Source organism: Salminus brasiliensis, chromosome 13 (assembly GCF_030463535.1).
Source record: "Salminus brasiliensis chromosome 13, fSalBra1.hap2, whole genome shotgun sequence".
Lineage (NCBI taxonomy): Eukaryota > Metazoa > Chordata > Actinopteri > Characiformes > Bryconidae > Salminus > Salminus brasiliensis.
In genome coordinates this window covers 3,470,890-3,484,842 of record NC_132890.1, presented here as the reverse complement: position 1 = coordinate 3,484,842, position 13,953 = coordinate 3,470,890, and the positions used below count along the sequence as shown (strand labels likewise).

At 41.7% G+C, this 13,953-nt stretch overlaps 1 protein-coding gene across 9 annotated transcripts in view; it reads left to right on the top strand.

Annotated features, from left to right (window-relative positions):
• Positions 1–13,953, top strand: part of shank3a (SH3 and multiple ankyrin repeat domains 3a) — a 221,080-nt gene that overhangs the window by 169,834 nt on the left and 37,293 nt on the right. The gene's annotated exons all lie outside the window — the stretch shown is intronic.

The following is a 13,953-nucleotide window of genomic DNA, read 5'->3' as shown; positions in this document are numbered from 1 at the left end:
ACTTTTGTCCATTTAGTGTATTTTATCTTAACACTTAACAGCCTTTAAGCTGTAATTACAGAATCCTTTAATCCTCAGAGCCATGAGTCTACAACATTTACAACACACACACACACACACACACACACACACACTTATACACTCGCTTTCGTATATCAGATTACATCAAATGACTGAGTAAATGCAGCAGTGTGGAAGTAAGTGGTTGCAGATCCAGTGTGTAAAGTAGAGTGACAGTAATACAGTATTTATACTGTAAACATATTATAGTAGTACTTAATAAGCCCCCCTGCCTTTCTCTTTATCTGCTCTCCCCCACCGTCTCTACACAGGGATTGAGTGTGTGTGTGTGTGTGTGTGTGTGTGTGTGTGTGTGTGTGTTTGAGAAGCTGCATTAAAAAGGCAGTAGGAGGTAAAGAGCAGTAGTGACACTTCGGTGTCTGGGCTATTAATAGTGCTGAAGTTTATTCCTGTCCACTGTCCAGCATTAAAATAGCATCCAGGCACCTCTTCCTCTCTCTCTGTGTCCCTCTGCCTCTCTCTGCCCCTCTCTCTCTCTCTCTTAGTCACACTCTGCAGGGTTTTGGGCTTCCTCTAGAACAGCAGTGAGTAATTCCAGTCAGGCATACGCTTCCGTTCTGTGAGTGACAGTCGGAATAACCGGAGCTGGGACTGTGCTACAATATTGTGTGTGTATTTTTAGACGAGTGTTTTTGGGAATGTGCTCCGACGAGTTCGGCTTCATTTCACTGGTCTACAAAAAGTCATTACACGAGAAAATCAGTGTGCTCAGGTCCGACTGTGGTTCTAACTGTGGTTCTGATTGTTGTTCTAACTGTGATTCTAACTGTGGTTCTGATTGTGTTTATCATTGTGGTTCTAAATGTGTTTCTAAATGCAGTCCTAACTGTGGTTCCGAGTGTTGTTTTTACTGTGGCTCTGACTGTGGTTCTAACTGTGGTTCTGATTGTGGTTCTGCTTGTGATTCTGATTGTTGTTTTAACTGGGGTTCTAGCTGTGGTTCTGTATATGGTTCTAATGGTGAGTTTCACTGTGGTTCTAACTGTGGTTCGAACTGTGGTTCTGCTTGTGGTCCTGCTTGTGGTTCTGATTGTGGTTCTAACTGTGGTTAGAACTGTTTGGGGTTCTGATTGTGGTTAGAACTGTGGTTCCAACTGTGGGTTTCACTGTGGTTCTAACTGTGGATCTCACTGTAGTTTTCCTTGTGGTTCTAACTGGGTTTCTAACTGTGGTTCTGTCTGTGGTTCTAACTGTCGTTTTCTCTTACTGCTGAGAGACATGATAAATAATAAAATAATACATAAGAAAATAATGGGATTAGGGGCCTAAACACTAGGGTGTTTTGAGGAACCTTCAAGTGAAGGTTTTCAGAAGGAAAAGGCTTGAGGGTTCCTCAAAACACCTGTAGAGGTTCCTCCACAGTTTCAAACTGAAGAACCTGCAAACGTTCTTCAAGGATCTTCTACTTTTAACAGTGTATTATTTATAAATATGTATAGAGAGAGGTGGCCTTGGGACCAGAAGGTCACCAGTTTGATCCCCAGGACCAGCAGGAAGAGTGGGTCCGGGGAGTAACAGCACGGCCAGGTGAGGAGGTTAAAACGTGTTTCTAATATTCAGCTGTTCTGTGGTCAGCTACTCAACACTGCTGGTTGAGTCATATTACTGAACAATAAGCAAATAACAGAACGAATCCCCGAATAACAAGCCTACAGTTAACAGGGGCCATCTTTTAGAGCATGCAGCATGTGAGCATCCCTGTGTGTGTGTGTGTGTGTGTGTGAGTGTAAGGTCTAATAGCAGACAGCGGGGCAGTAATGGGTGGTGTTGTGTCTGGGTCTGCGTGCCGGGTTATAACTCATTGTCAGGGCTTGTAGCTCCACTGTTCTGGACTGATTGTGTTTTATTGTGTTGCTATGCCTCCAGCGCCACCATGACGGTATGTTTGATGAGATATCAGTCTGGCTGCAGCTCCAACATACACGTACACACACACACACACACACACACACACACAAACACACACACACATTTGCACAATAACCCCAATGTCAGACTGGACCAACGCAGGCCTTTTCACCATTCCTGTTGATACATCATAAATAGGGGTGGCCAGTATGACCCTTTGTTATTATTATTGTTATAAATGACATCACAAATCATTTTTCGGAGCATGTGGGTTGTATTTTTCATACTTCTTGAAAAGTGTATAACTGCACGCATCATAAATAATCAGCTATAGATTTTGACCAACTATTAAAAGCTCAGTTCATAGCAACTGCGTCAATGTTAATTTCTGACCTTCTTCAATAGTGTGTGTGTGTATACATATATATATATATTTTAAGGAATGTTCCAATCAACTCTTGAGTACCTTAATGCTGATACCACACCGATCTGATCTGATTTTGGTGTTCATACCTAAAGTATTACAGCCCAACAGTGTAAGGTTGTTGCTGTGTCTCGTTTACAATAAGGCTCTGAGCTAAGCTAAGCTAAGGTAAGCTAAAGTCGTACCCGAACTACCCTAAACATGTTCATTTGTGAGTTTATTTTAGTGAACAAAACAAATAAGAGCTTTATTTGTACGGATCAGTTCTGCGCCGTTACCAGTTAGCAGCCAAAACAAACTCTCCATTCCACCTTAAATAGTGCAGCAGTTCCATTGTGTATATTTCAACAGTAGATCCTAACTGCTGCATTATTTAAGGTGGAACGAAGAGTTCAATTAAGAGAAGAACTTCAGCCTTGATTTGCCTGCTGGTAACATCAGCGCACTGGTCAGTTAAAGCTCTTTTTTGTTTTATTCACTGTAAAAAGGGCAATGTCTAGGGTAGTTTTCAAGGTCCCTGCTGCAGCAGGGGGCAGTGGACACCATGTCTGTTAATAACGCCTAAAGGATGGCAGAGGGCGCTCTGCTACTACAAAAACAAGAATCGGAAGTGGATCGGGCTTTAAAAGTTGACACCTGATGTATTAAAAAATGCCTGATCCCAACTCACTGGGTATACATATACAATAGATGATAGTGTATATTTATATATATATATATATATATATATATATATATATATATATATATATATATATATATATATATATGTATGTATATATATATATATATATATATATATATATATATATATATACCCAGTGAGTTGGGATCAGGCATTTTTTATACTGTAAATATACACAATATATATATAAGATAAGATATATATATATGTTAATGTATGGCATTCTTCAATAGTATATTGAATATACTATATATATATATGTGTGTGTGTATAAATTAAGAAAGAATCAATTGAAAAGTTTATATTAAATAAAAGTTTAAATTATCTAAAGTATATATTATTTAATGCTGCATTCATAGTTTCTCAAAACCATATACAACATCTTTTCACACTATTGTCCTGCAAATCAACCTAATATCATGACACATATTATATGTCTTCATCTTCTGAAAATGTCTTATTGTTGCCATATTATCCAGCCTGGATTTCTAAGCCCCAGTTTGTTTATCATAAATCAAAAATTAAAATCAGAGAAAATACAGTACACAAGAGCAGTGCTGAGCTAAGTAATAGCCCCCCCCCCCCCTTCCTTTTTTAAAATAGACGGCTGTTTGTTGCGTAGAGAATTCACACTGACACTGCTATTGTTATTAGAAAATAGGGTAAGAAGTCGGACGCCATTCTTTGAGAAATAAGCACGTCCCTTCTCTTCATCTCCTATTGTGAAAAGAATATTTCCCAAGTGTACTTAGTATCACCGTCTCCAAGGTCCCACCATTCATAATCCCCCTTTTATTACTTCAGAAAAATGGCCATCTTGCAGGGAAAAATGGACAAATGCACGGTCGGAGTCTGACCGGATAATCCGTTCTCGCATCTCCACACAGAAAGTGGGTTGGCTCGGCACAGGGCAGCCAGGGGCCACAGAGAGACGCATGCTGGCTGGGAGGAAGGGGAAAGAGAGAGAAAGTGTGAGATTAAGTAAAAGGGTGGCGGATGGAGGGAGAGATAGAGCAGAGAGAGAGGCTGAGGGGGGAGAGGTGATGCAGAAATCAGGAGTATCAGCTCCCAGTCTGAACACTATTATCAACCATGGAGAGAAAGCAGCCGCCACCCCACAGCTCTGACCCATTTACTGCAGCCTGGGTGTTTGGGTGAATGTGTAAGTGCATTGAGTGTTTATTGGAGTTTGTTAAACTTTCCTTTTGGGGACATGTTCCTATTCTATAGGTAACATGATAACAGACTGAATGTCTTATTCAGATGAACACACTAACAATCCCAGGACCCACCACTGAGTCCAGATGTGTCTCACACACTTCTATACCTTAGACATGCCTTTATTGTAGTCACTGAATAAAAAACCTTAGGGTGTAATATATTATATGTCCAAATGTTTGTGGACACCCCTTCTAAAGAAAGCATTCAGCTACAGATATACAAATGCACACACACAAACACACACACAGTTTGTATACTCCATTTAGATAAGTACTCCCAATAGAATATAACTGTCTGATACCTAATGCCAGGTTTGGGCTAGAGGGGTATAAAGCCCCCCAGCATTGAGCTGTGGAGCAGTGGAAGAACTGTGTTCTCTGGAATGATGGTGGTGGAGCTCCATCTAATACCTTTGAGTTGGGGAGTTGGGAATGATGAGATGGGGAGGGTGATCATCACCAACATCCTGACCTCACTAACAAACGCTTTTGTAGCTGAATGCAATCAAATCCTCACAGAAATGCGCTCATAGCCAAGTAGAAGTCTTCTTCTCTGGACAGTAGAGACAGTTACTCCAACAAAAGCAGGATCAGCTCTTTTTAATAATCTTGATGTCAGAAAAACAGTGAATTAGCAGGTGTCCCAAAACTTTTGTCCATATAGTGCATACACATATGCTGTACTAATGATGAAGGCTGAGGTGAGAGGAACAGAGAGTTAAGCAGATGTTTCAGGAATCTCTCAGACACTTAAAGAGAGAAGCAGGACTTTGTCCTCCAGCCAAGGGCACCCACCCCAGCCTCGGGTCCTGGACAAGCACTGCTCAGTGGGTATTCTCACAGAGACAGGTCCCATGCAGACAGATGGACGGCAAACGGGTAGCCTACATCTGGACCATGGCTGCTGGAGACCATCAGCTGCTTTATTTCCAGACTTTCAGAGCTCATAACGTCACACTAACCGTGTCGTACAGCCTCTGTGATAACATGCTCATATACTGATGTCGGAAATATTATAATTATGAGATGAGTGTACATGAACGCTACCACAAAATCACATTTGGGGTTTTGAGTTGTGTGGCAATAAAAAAGGTAACATGGGATATGTGGAGACCTGGGGTTGTGGGTTCGAGCTCTGGTCTCTGACCGTGAGGAGTTTGGTGTTGCACCCCACTTTATTCCCAAAGATGCACATGGCAGATAAACTGGCTATGCTGAATTACCCCTAGTTGTGAGTGTGTGAGTGACTGCTTGTGTGTGTGCTGACCTGTGATAGACCGATGCCCTGTACAGGGGTACTCCTCCAGCTCTTAAGAGGGGTATCAGGTTATTGATGTTAAAAGTCTTTACTCTGCTTCCAGACTGACGACACAGCACACAGTCTGTACAACACTGGCTCTGATGAGTGTCTGCAGTCTGGCACAAGCTCTGCAGTTAGTGCTTGTTCAACCATAAGCTAGTGGTTGAACAAGGAATTGCAGCATCCTGTGACTGAGGAGTTTTGTGCGAAGCTGCTCCTTTGCGACCTTATTGGCTCTCAGGAGTGGTTCGAGAAATATTGGCTGATTGATCGGATATTTGGACTTTGGATGTTTTGAAAAAAAAAAAAAAAAAAAAAAAAAAATATATATATATATATATATATATATATATATATATATATATATATATATATATATTCATTTATTTATTTATTTATTTATTTAAATATCCAAGGTCCAAATATCTGATAAATCAGCCAATATTTCTCGATATATATAATATCCACAGTCCAAATATCCAATCAATCACCCAATATATATATATATATATATATATATATATATATATCGAGAAATATTGGCTAATTTATCAGATATTTGGACCTTGGATATTTAAATAAATAAATAAATAAATAAATAAATCTATATATATATATATATATTTTTTTTTTTTTTTTTTTTATTATTTTCTTTTTTTCAAAACATCCAAAGTCCAAATATCCGATCAATAAGCCAATATATATATATATATAGAGAGAGAGAAATATTGGCTGATATATATATATAGAGAGAGAAATATTGGCTGATTGATTACAGATTTGGACTTTGGATATTTAAAAAAAATAAAAATAAAAAATATATATATATATATATATATACATAGCCGCAACCGTTTTTTCTCCAAGTGGGTAGATGGCGCTCTTTCCCCTCATTAATCTTAAGTGATGTTGGCCAGCACAGGCGAATGTTAGCTGGTGCATCAGAGCTGGGGACTCAGCACTTTCCTCCAAATGTTTGAAAAGAGGTGGTTGCTGGCTACAAATGCACTGGAGGAGACGTGCGTCTATCTAGTGTCGGGAGCATTTCTAGTGCTAGGGGGGCTACAAACGTGTGGGTTCAATGGTTTGTGGTCACACAACTGATATTTGAGCTTCAGGATATTATTTTATTTAGGACTGAAAGGATCCAGAAGGAGAGGAACTGGTGAGAAGTCTCTCAGGTTACTCAGTTTGTACGTAATCCCTACATCTGTACCTCTGTATTGTCTACCTGCCTCACAGTAACAGACTCAACAAGGAAGCACTAAGTAAATTAAGACTGTACTGTACTGTCATGGTCCAGCAGCTCATATGTGGAGGATGTCTTCTTTTCAACGAATCATCGACACTTCAGAAACATGACATTGCAGTTGGGTGCGGTTTGGCTGTAGCTCCCCCTCTGTTTTGGCTGGGGAGGTTGTGCTCAGCTCAGCCATTTGGTGCAGGGTTTAATAAAACTCTAAAATTTCTTCTTTATCCCTTAATAAGCCTGAGATCCATCTGCAGTCCACTGGCTGTTCCCAGAATCTCACACACAGACTCAAAGGCTCTCGGGGTCCAAGCACTTCTTATTAGAGTGGTAATGATGGTGTGTGAGCTGTTTCATATGTGCTCCAGTGCAGGAAAAGGGCCAGCAGGTGCTGTATCAGTATGGGAAAGAGGACAGTGCTGTTAGGGAGTGGTATGCTTCACTTTGTAGACATTTTTTAAAAACTTTTGAGTGAAAAGTTGTTTTTTATGTTTTTAAAAATGAAAGACAAATAGAAATGGACTGTAAATATTACATGAACAGAACAGGAACAAATTAAGGAACATTTTTATTTGGGATGTTTTGAGTGTTGGCACTAATCATCAGGAGCAGAGAGTCACTATGGCTTGATGAAGGTCCAGCAAAGGGTTCTTTGACTGCACTTGCCTCAGGCAGGTATTGTAGGTAGTCTCGGTATGCAGTGGTCAGTAATAGGGCTGAACGATATTGGGAAAAAACTGACATTGCGATATTTTGTTGTTGTTTGATATTAAATATATATATATAGGAATTTACCCAAGATGATCCAACATATCATGATATTAATAATAAATAAATAAATAAATAAAGTTTGGCAGGTATGATCTGCCTCTTATGCGTATGTCATGTAAATATCCTTTCATATTAAGCATGTTGTAACATGATGTGTATGATTTAACCCTCTGAAGTCTACGAACACTGTTTCTCGATGTTTCTTTTAATATTTTTGTGACAATACAGCACAGAAATATGGTTTAGACACTTCCTGAATGTGTAGACTCTGCCCTGTCTCATTGCCAGGTTGTCCGTGACTCACATCCGGAGTAATGAGGTTATGCATCTAGGTTGAGATACTCATCTGCCTCTCGCTGTATATAACTGGTGGATTCGTGTGTCTGTCTTCTGCCTCTCATCTGTAATGGCTGGATTTGTGTGATGGACACTCCTCATCTGCCTCTCGTCAGCTACATACTATTTACTATTCATACATTCCACTGCTTTTGTGAAGCTGAGACTCTGGTAAACTCATTTCCAGCTCCAGAACAATTCGTCCATGTGAGTAAAGATATGATTCAGATTTAGACTCAGAGTATTTATCTCTTTACACAGTGCTTTCGGTCACTTGGGGTCCTATCATAGAGGCCTGAGACTGATCTGAACATTTAGATATAAAGATGTGGGGATTATCTGATCTGCAAGTTCCTTTAGCAGTCGTGATTAAGATGATGTGGAAATCAAGACTCCAGAGGGTTTCTTTGCCTCCTGTGACATTGCACATTATTTGATGACAATATTAAAAAACAACAAACAATAAAAAATTTAAAAAATCTGGAAAAGACGAGCACAGCATTTCCAGAGCAAATTAATCAAAGAATGAGATTTAATCGTTTTAACTTCAGCAAATGCAGATCATCGTACACATCTACTGCCTGCAAACACAAATGAGGTTTCAATTTAGGCTGAGTTTCACCTTTTGTCTGAGTGAGAAATTATGAGTTGAATTAGTTGAAATATGCGTTTGTTATTGCCAGTGGAAAGTGTGGGGACAGTGACTGGGTGTTAATGATGCCTCTTACCCTCTGCTAAGAGCTCCAGAGCTTTCCAAAGTCTGAAGTGTTTTTATAGCAATAGAGAAATAAAGGTTCTTCACAGCTCCCACTAATGCCTCTGAGTTTGTTTAATGGACGTTTGTGTGTGGTACATGCAGGATGGTACATGCAGGATGGTACATGCAGGGTGGTACATGCAGGATGGTACATGCAGGATGGTACATGCAGGGTTGTACATGCAGGATGGTACATGCAGGATGGTACATGCAGGGTTGTTCATGCAGGATGGTACATGCAGGATGGTACATGCAGGGTTGTACATGCAGGATGGTACATGCAGGATGGTACATGCAGGGTTGTACATGCAGGATGGTACATGCAGGATGGTACATGCAGGGTTGTACATGCAGGATGGTACATGCAGGATGGTACATGCAGGATGGTACATGCAGGATGGTACATGCAGGGTTGTACATGCAGGATGGTACATGCAGGATGGTACATGCAGGATAGTACATGCAGGGTTGTACATGCAGGATGGTACATGCAGGATGGTACATGCAGGGTTGTACATGCAGGATGGTACATGCAGGATGGTACATGCAGGGTTGTACATGCAGGATGGTACATGCAGGATGGTACATGCAGGGTGGTATATACAGGATGGTACATGCAGAGTGATGGAAGGAAACAGTACCTATAGTTTTTAGCACAGCACTGTTAAACATATTAGATCCTTAAAAAAGCTTTTGGAAGTTCTTCAATTTGAAACTGTAGAGGAACCTCTTAAGGTGCTTTGAGGAACCTTCAATGAACCTTTTTCTTCTAAAACCTTTTCCTGAAGGTTCCTCAAAGCACCTAAAGAAGTTCCTCCAAAGTTTCAAACACTGCTTTTATAAAAACCTTGTTAGCTAAAAACTGAAATTATTAAAAATGCAGAACATATTATAATGGTTCAGCTTTTCTCCACAGAGTTCTCCACAAAAGAACAGCCAATAAGATCATATCATGGTCAGCAGTGAAAGAACTGAGGCCACTCAACTGCGTTCAATTTCAGAACAAACTGAAGAACCTCCCAAAGTTTCTCAAGGATCCTTAAAAATCACCAAAATGCTCCTCTCTAAGAATGGTCTGGGCGCGGTCTTAATATTCTAATGAACGTGTGTGGCTGACAGCCTTCTATATCTGCTGAACAAAATCTGTTTTTGTTACCATGGCAACGCAGAGAAGTTGTGAGTTGTGATTCACAGATCTTTAGGGTTTACTTCGGATCTGATATCTGGAAGCGAGTTACCCTCTGCCCCGTCGTCCCCCAGACTCAGGCCTGAAGCAACGAGGCAACAGACGCCAGACATGAGGGACGACAGGGCACACGGGGCAGCCGCTCCCCTAGTCACGTCTCAGCTTTAGCTTTGGCTTTAGCTCTACAGGTTGCTCAGACCTAAGGAGTGGGCGAAGCCATGTTGGCCTTGTGATTGGTCAGAGGGCCCCTTTTAGGCCCTGTAAGCTGTGAGGTGGGACCTCTGTGACTATCAGTGAGCCTTGGGTGCCCATAACCCTGTCACCAGTTCAGTGGTTGTCCTTTCTTGGAGCACTTTTGGAAGGTACTGACCACTGCATTCCACAGCATTTTAAGTTGGTTAAGTGTCTCATGGAGTCGGTGGGCAGTGAGAATTGTAGATATTGATTTTTTTTCTGTAATGGTCCTCTTCAGCTGGAGGTGTTGGAAATGGCAAAGGCAGGGTCAGGTTTATTTCTGTGTTACTGGTCCAAGGTCATGAGTGAGCCATCTTTAAATAGGTGCTCCAGACTAGCCACCCCTCTTGTAACTGAAATATGGACATACATATCTTTGTCTGTCTCCATTTTTGTTGTGTTTTTTTAGACCTACACCATTTTGCAAGTTTGGAGGTAAATGTGTTTGTCCTGTCAGTGAAAATGCACTGGGTGACTTCTTTGGAGAATGATGGCTCAAGTTCAGAAAGAGCTTAACTGAGCTACATACAGTATTAGTTTGAAGCTAGGAAGACTTAGAGGTGCTGTACTCTCTGAAACAAGTGTGTGGCATCCCAACAGGCACCAGACATCAGTGTCCATGAGGGAGAATCAAAGGGGGAATTGAGAGAAAATATGCCCCTTTCTAACTTTACTTACTTCTAGTCTCCATATAGAATCTTATTCCTATCTTACTCTAGAGATTACTCTTTGCAGAGTAATCCTTTGGTACCCTTTGGTTGATTCTTTGAAGTCTCAACCATAAGGTGATACAATCATCTCCTAAGGTAAAGACTATCAACCCCCCCCCCCCCCAATGTTGATAGCCAAGTACCCTCATCTTCATTCCCCACTCACCCCTCCTCTATCTCCTCCTCACCTCTGTGTATTTAAACCCTCACAGTCTATGCATTCTTTGGACTTAACTGGACTGGACTGGATCAGACTGGTCTGGACTGGACTGGTTTGAACTGAACTGAACTGAACTGAACTGGATCAGACTGAACTGAACTGAACTGAACTGAACTGAACTGAACTGAACTGAACTGGATTGGACAGGACAGGACAGGACAAGACAAGACAGGACTGGACTGGATCAGACTGGACTGGACTGGTTTGAACTGAACTGAACTGAACTGAACTGAACTGAACTGAACTGGATTGGACAGGACAGGACTGGACTGGACAGGACAGGACTGGACTGGATCAGACTGGACTGGATTGGATCAGACTGGACTGGAACAGACTGCACTGGACTGGACTGGACTGGATTGGATCAGACTGGACTTCACTGGACTGGATTGGGCTGGACTGGATCAGACTGGACTGGATCAGACTGGACTTCACTGGACTGGATTGGGCTGGACTGAATCAGACTGGACTGGATCAGGCTGGACTGGTCTGGACTGGACTTGACTGGACTCCAGCGTTGTACAGATGTAGATTTCTGGTTACTTAACACCATGACATGTATGTCATGTTGTTGGACATTAACATTATGAAGTTTAGCAGACGTGGGTTTTAGGTATCTCACACAGCTTATTTTACATCAACATGACATTGGCAAGTGATGTTTGGAAGATGTTGGATTTTGGTTACTTAACATTGTCCTAAAATTGAATTTTGGTCATCTGACGTCTGGACCTTCATTAAACCAGATAACAACGTCTGTGAACAAATGTGTTGGGACACTTGCTTCATTTACATTGTATCTTTTGAAATCAAGGCTATCAAAAAGAAGAGGTCCATCTTGCTTTTGTTGGAGTAACTGTCTCTACTGTCCAGGGAAGAACTGGTCTATAGACACTGTATGATATTTTGGAGAATTGCTGAGGATTTGATTGCACAAACACACCCCAAAAGAGTTGGATGGAGCACCATCACCACTGCTCCACAGCTCAATGCTGGGGGGCTTCATACCCCTCTAGCCCACGCCTGGCATTAGGCATTATGGTGCCAATAGGTTCATGTTCATCTGCTCCATTGAGTCCTATTCTATTCTATGCTGTACTATAGACAATCTGTGTGTGTGCATTTGCACATCTGTGTCCACAAATATTTGGACATATGGTAAAATATTGGCTATGCACTTGGTTGGTGTTGGTGTCTAAGCATGAGATCGGCTTGTGGGAATATTGTGATGCTGGAATACTGGATGGGGCTTACCTGGCTGTGATCTGACCTGGCTGTTAAAGGCCACTCTTGAAGCCTCAGATAAGCCTCTCTGTGGTGCTCTGTGATAATGCCACTCTGGCCTGGTCTTCATATTTCAGAAGAACGCTGTTTCTTTGTCAATGAAGTGGCAATAAAAGGTGTGTATGAGTGTGTGTGTGTGTGTGTGTGTGTGTGTGTGTGTACATATGTTTGACCCTCAGTCGTGATTGTTCTTCTGCCATCTGGCTGAACTGAGTCTCAGCTGTGCTGGAGGAACTCTTAATCTCACTCCTCAATCTTGGGACTGGCTCCCATCTCTCAGATTAAACACAAACAGCAGCTGCCAAAAAGCTGAGAGTGAAGAGAGGACGCAGACAAGCTCATGAATACACTCCGTTCATCTGTGTGTGAGTGTGTGTGTGTGTGTGTGTGTGTGAGTGTGTGTCCGTCTTCTTACCTCGATTGATTGCACTTAAACTGTGTATTGTTTGCTAAGATATGGCCTTCAGGAATCTCTCTCTCCCACACTCTCTCTCTCTCTCTTTCTCAGTCTCTCTCTCTCACTCTCTTGCGCATTCTCTTCTTCTCCATTGCTCCCTCTCGCCCTCTTCTTTTCTCACATCTCTCTATCTCTCTCTCTCTCTCTCGTTCTCACTTGAAAGTGAGAGAGAGCGAAAGTTCTGTTATTATTATTTTTGCTGTGTCTTGCTCTCTCGCGCTTTTTCTCTCTCACATCTCTCTCTCTCTGTCCTCTCCTTTTTTCTCACACCTTCAGAGTGAGAGGGAAACTTTTCTTTCTTTCTTTCTTTCTGTCTCCCCATCTGGCTCTCGCTCTCTCGCGCACTCCCTCTTTCTCTCCTTTTCCCACACCTCTTTCTCATTGTCTTTCAAATGAGTGTTCTCTTTCTTTTCTTTTCTTTTTCCCTTCTCTCTCTTTCTCTCTCTCGCGCTTGCTCTCTCTCTCTCTCTCTCTCTATCTCTATCTCTCTCTCTCTCTCTCTCTCTCTCTCTATCTCTATCTCTCTCTCTCTCTTGAGAAAGAAGGGGAAGCATTCTCTCTTGTGCACATTCTCTTTCTTCCTCTCCTTTTTTCTTTCCCTCTCTTCTTGTGCACTTAAGCGAGTAAGCGAGAAAGTTCTCTCTCTCTCGCCCCCTCTCTCTTACTCTTTCACGCATGCTCACTCTTCCTTTCCTTTTTTCTCACACCTCTCTCTCTCTCTCTCTCTCTCTCTCTTCTGTCTCTCTCTGTATCTCCCTCCTTGCTCTCCTTTTCTCTCACATTTCTCCTTCATGTTCTCACTTTAGAACATTTCTCTCTCTCTCTCTCTCTCTCTCTCTCTCTCTCTCACTCACTTCTCTGACTCTCTGACTTGCTTTTTCTATCGTGCTTTCTTCCTCTCCTTTTTTCTCACATTTCTTTTTTCTCACTTGAAAGAGAGAGAGAGTGAAAGTTCTCTTTCTCTCTCTCTCGCTCTCTCTCTCTCTACTTCTCTGACTCTTGCTTTTTCTATCTCGCTTTCTTCCTCTCCTTTTTTCTCACTTGAAAGAGAGGGAGTGAAAGTTCTCTCTCTCTTTCTCTCTCTCTTACTCTTTTACGCATGGTCACTCTTCCTTTCCTTTTTTCTCACACCTCTCTCTCTCCCCCCTCTCTCTCTCTCTCTCTCTCTCTCTCTCTCTCTCTCTCTCTCTC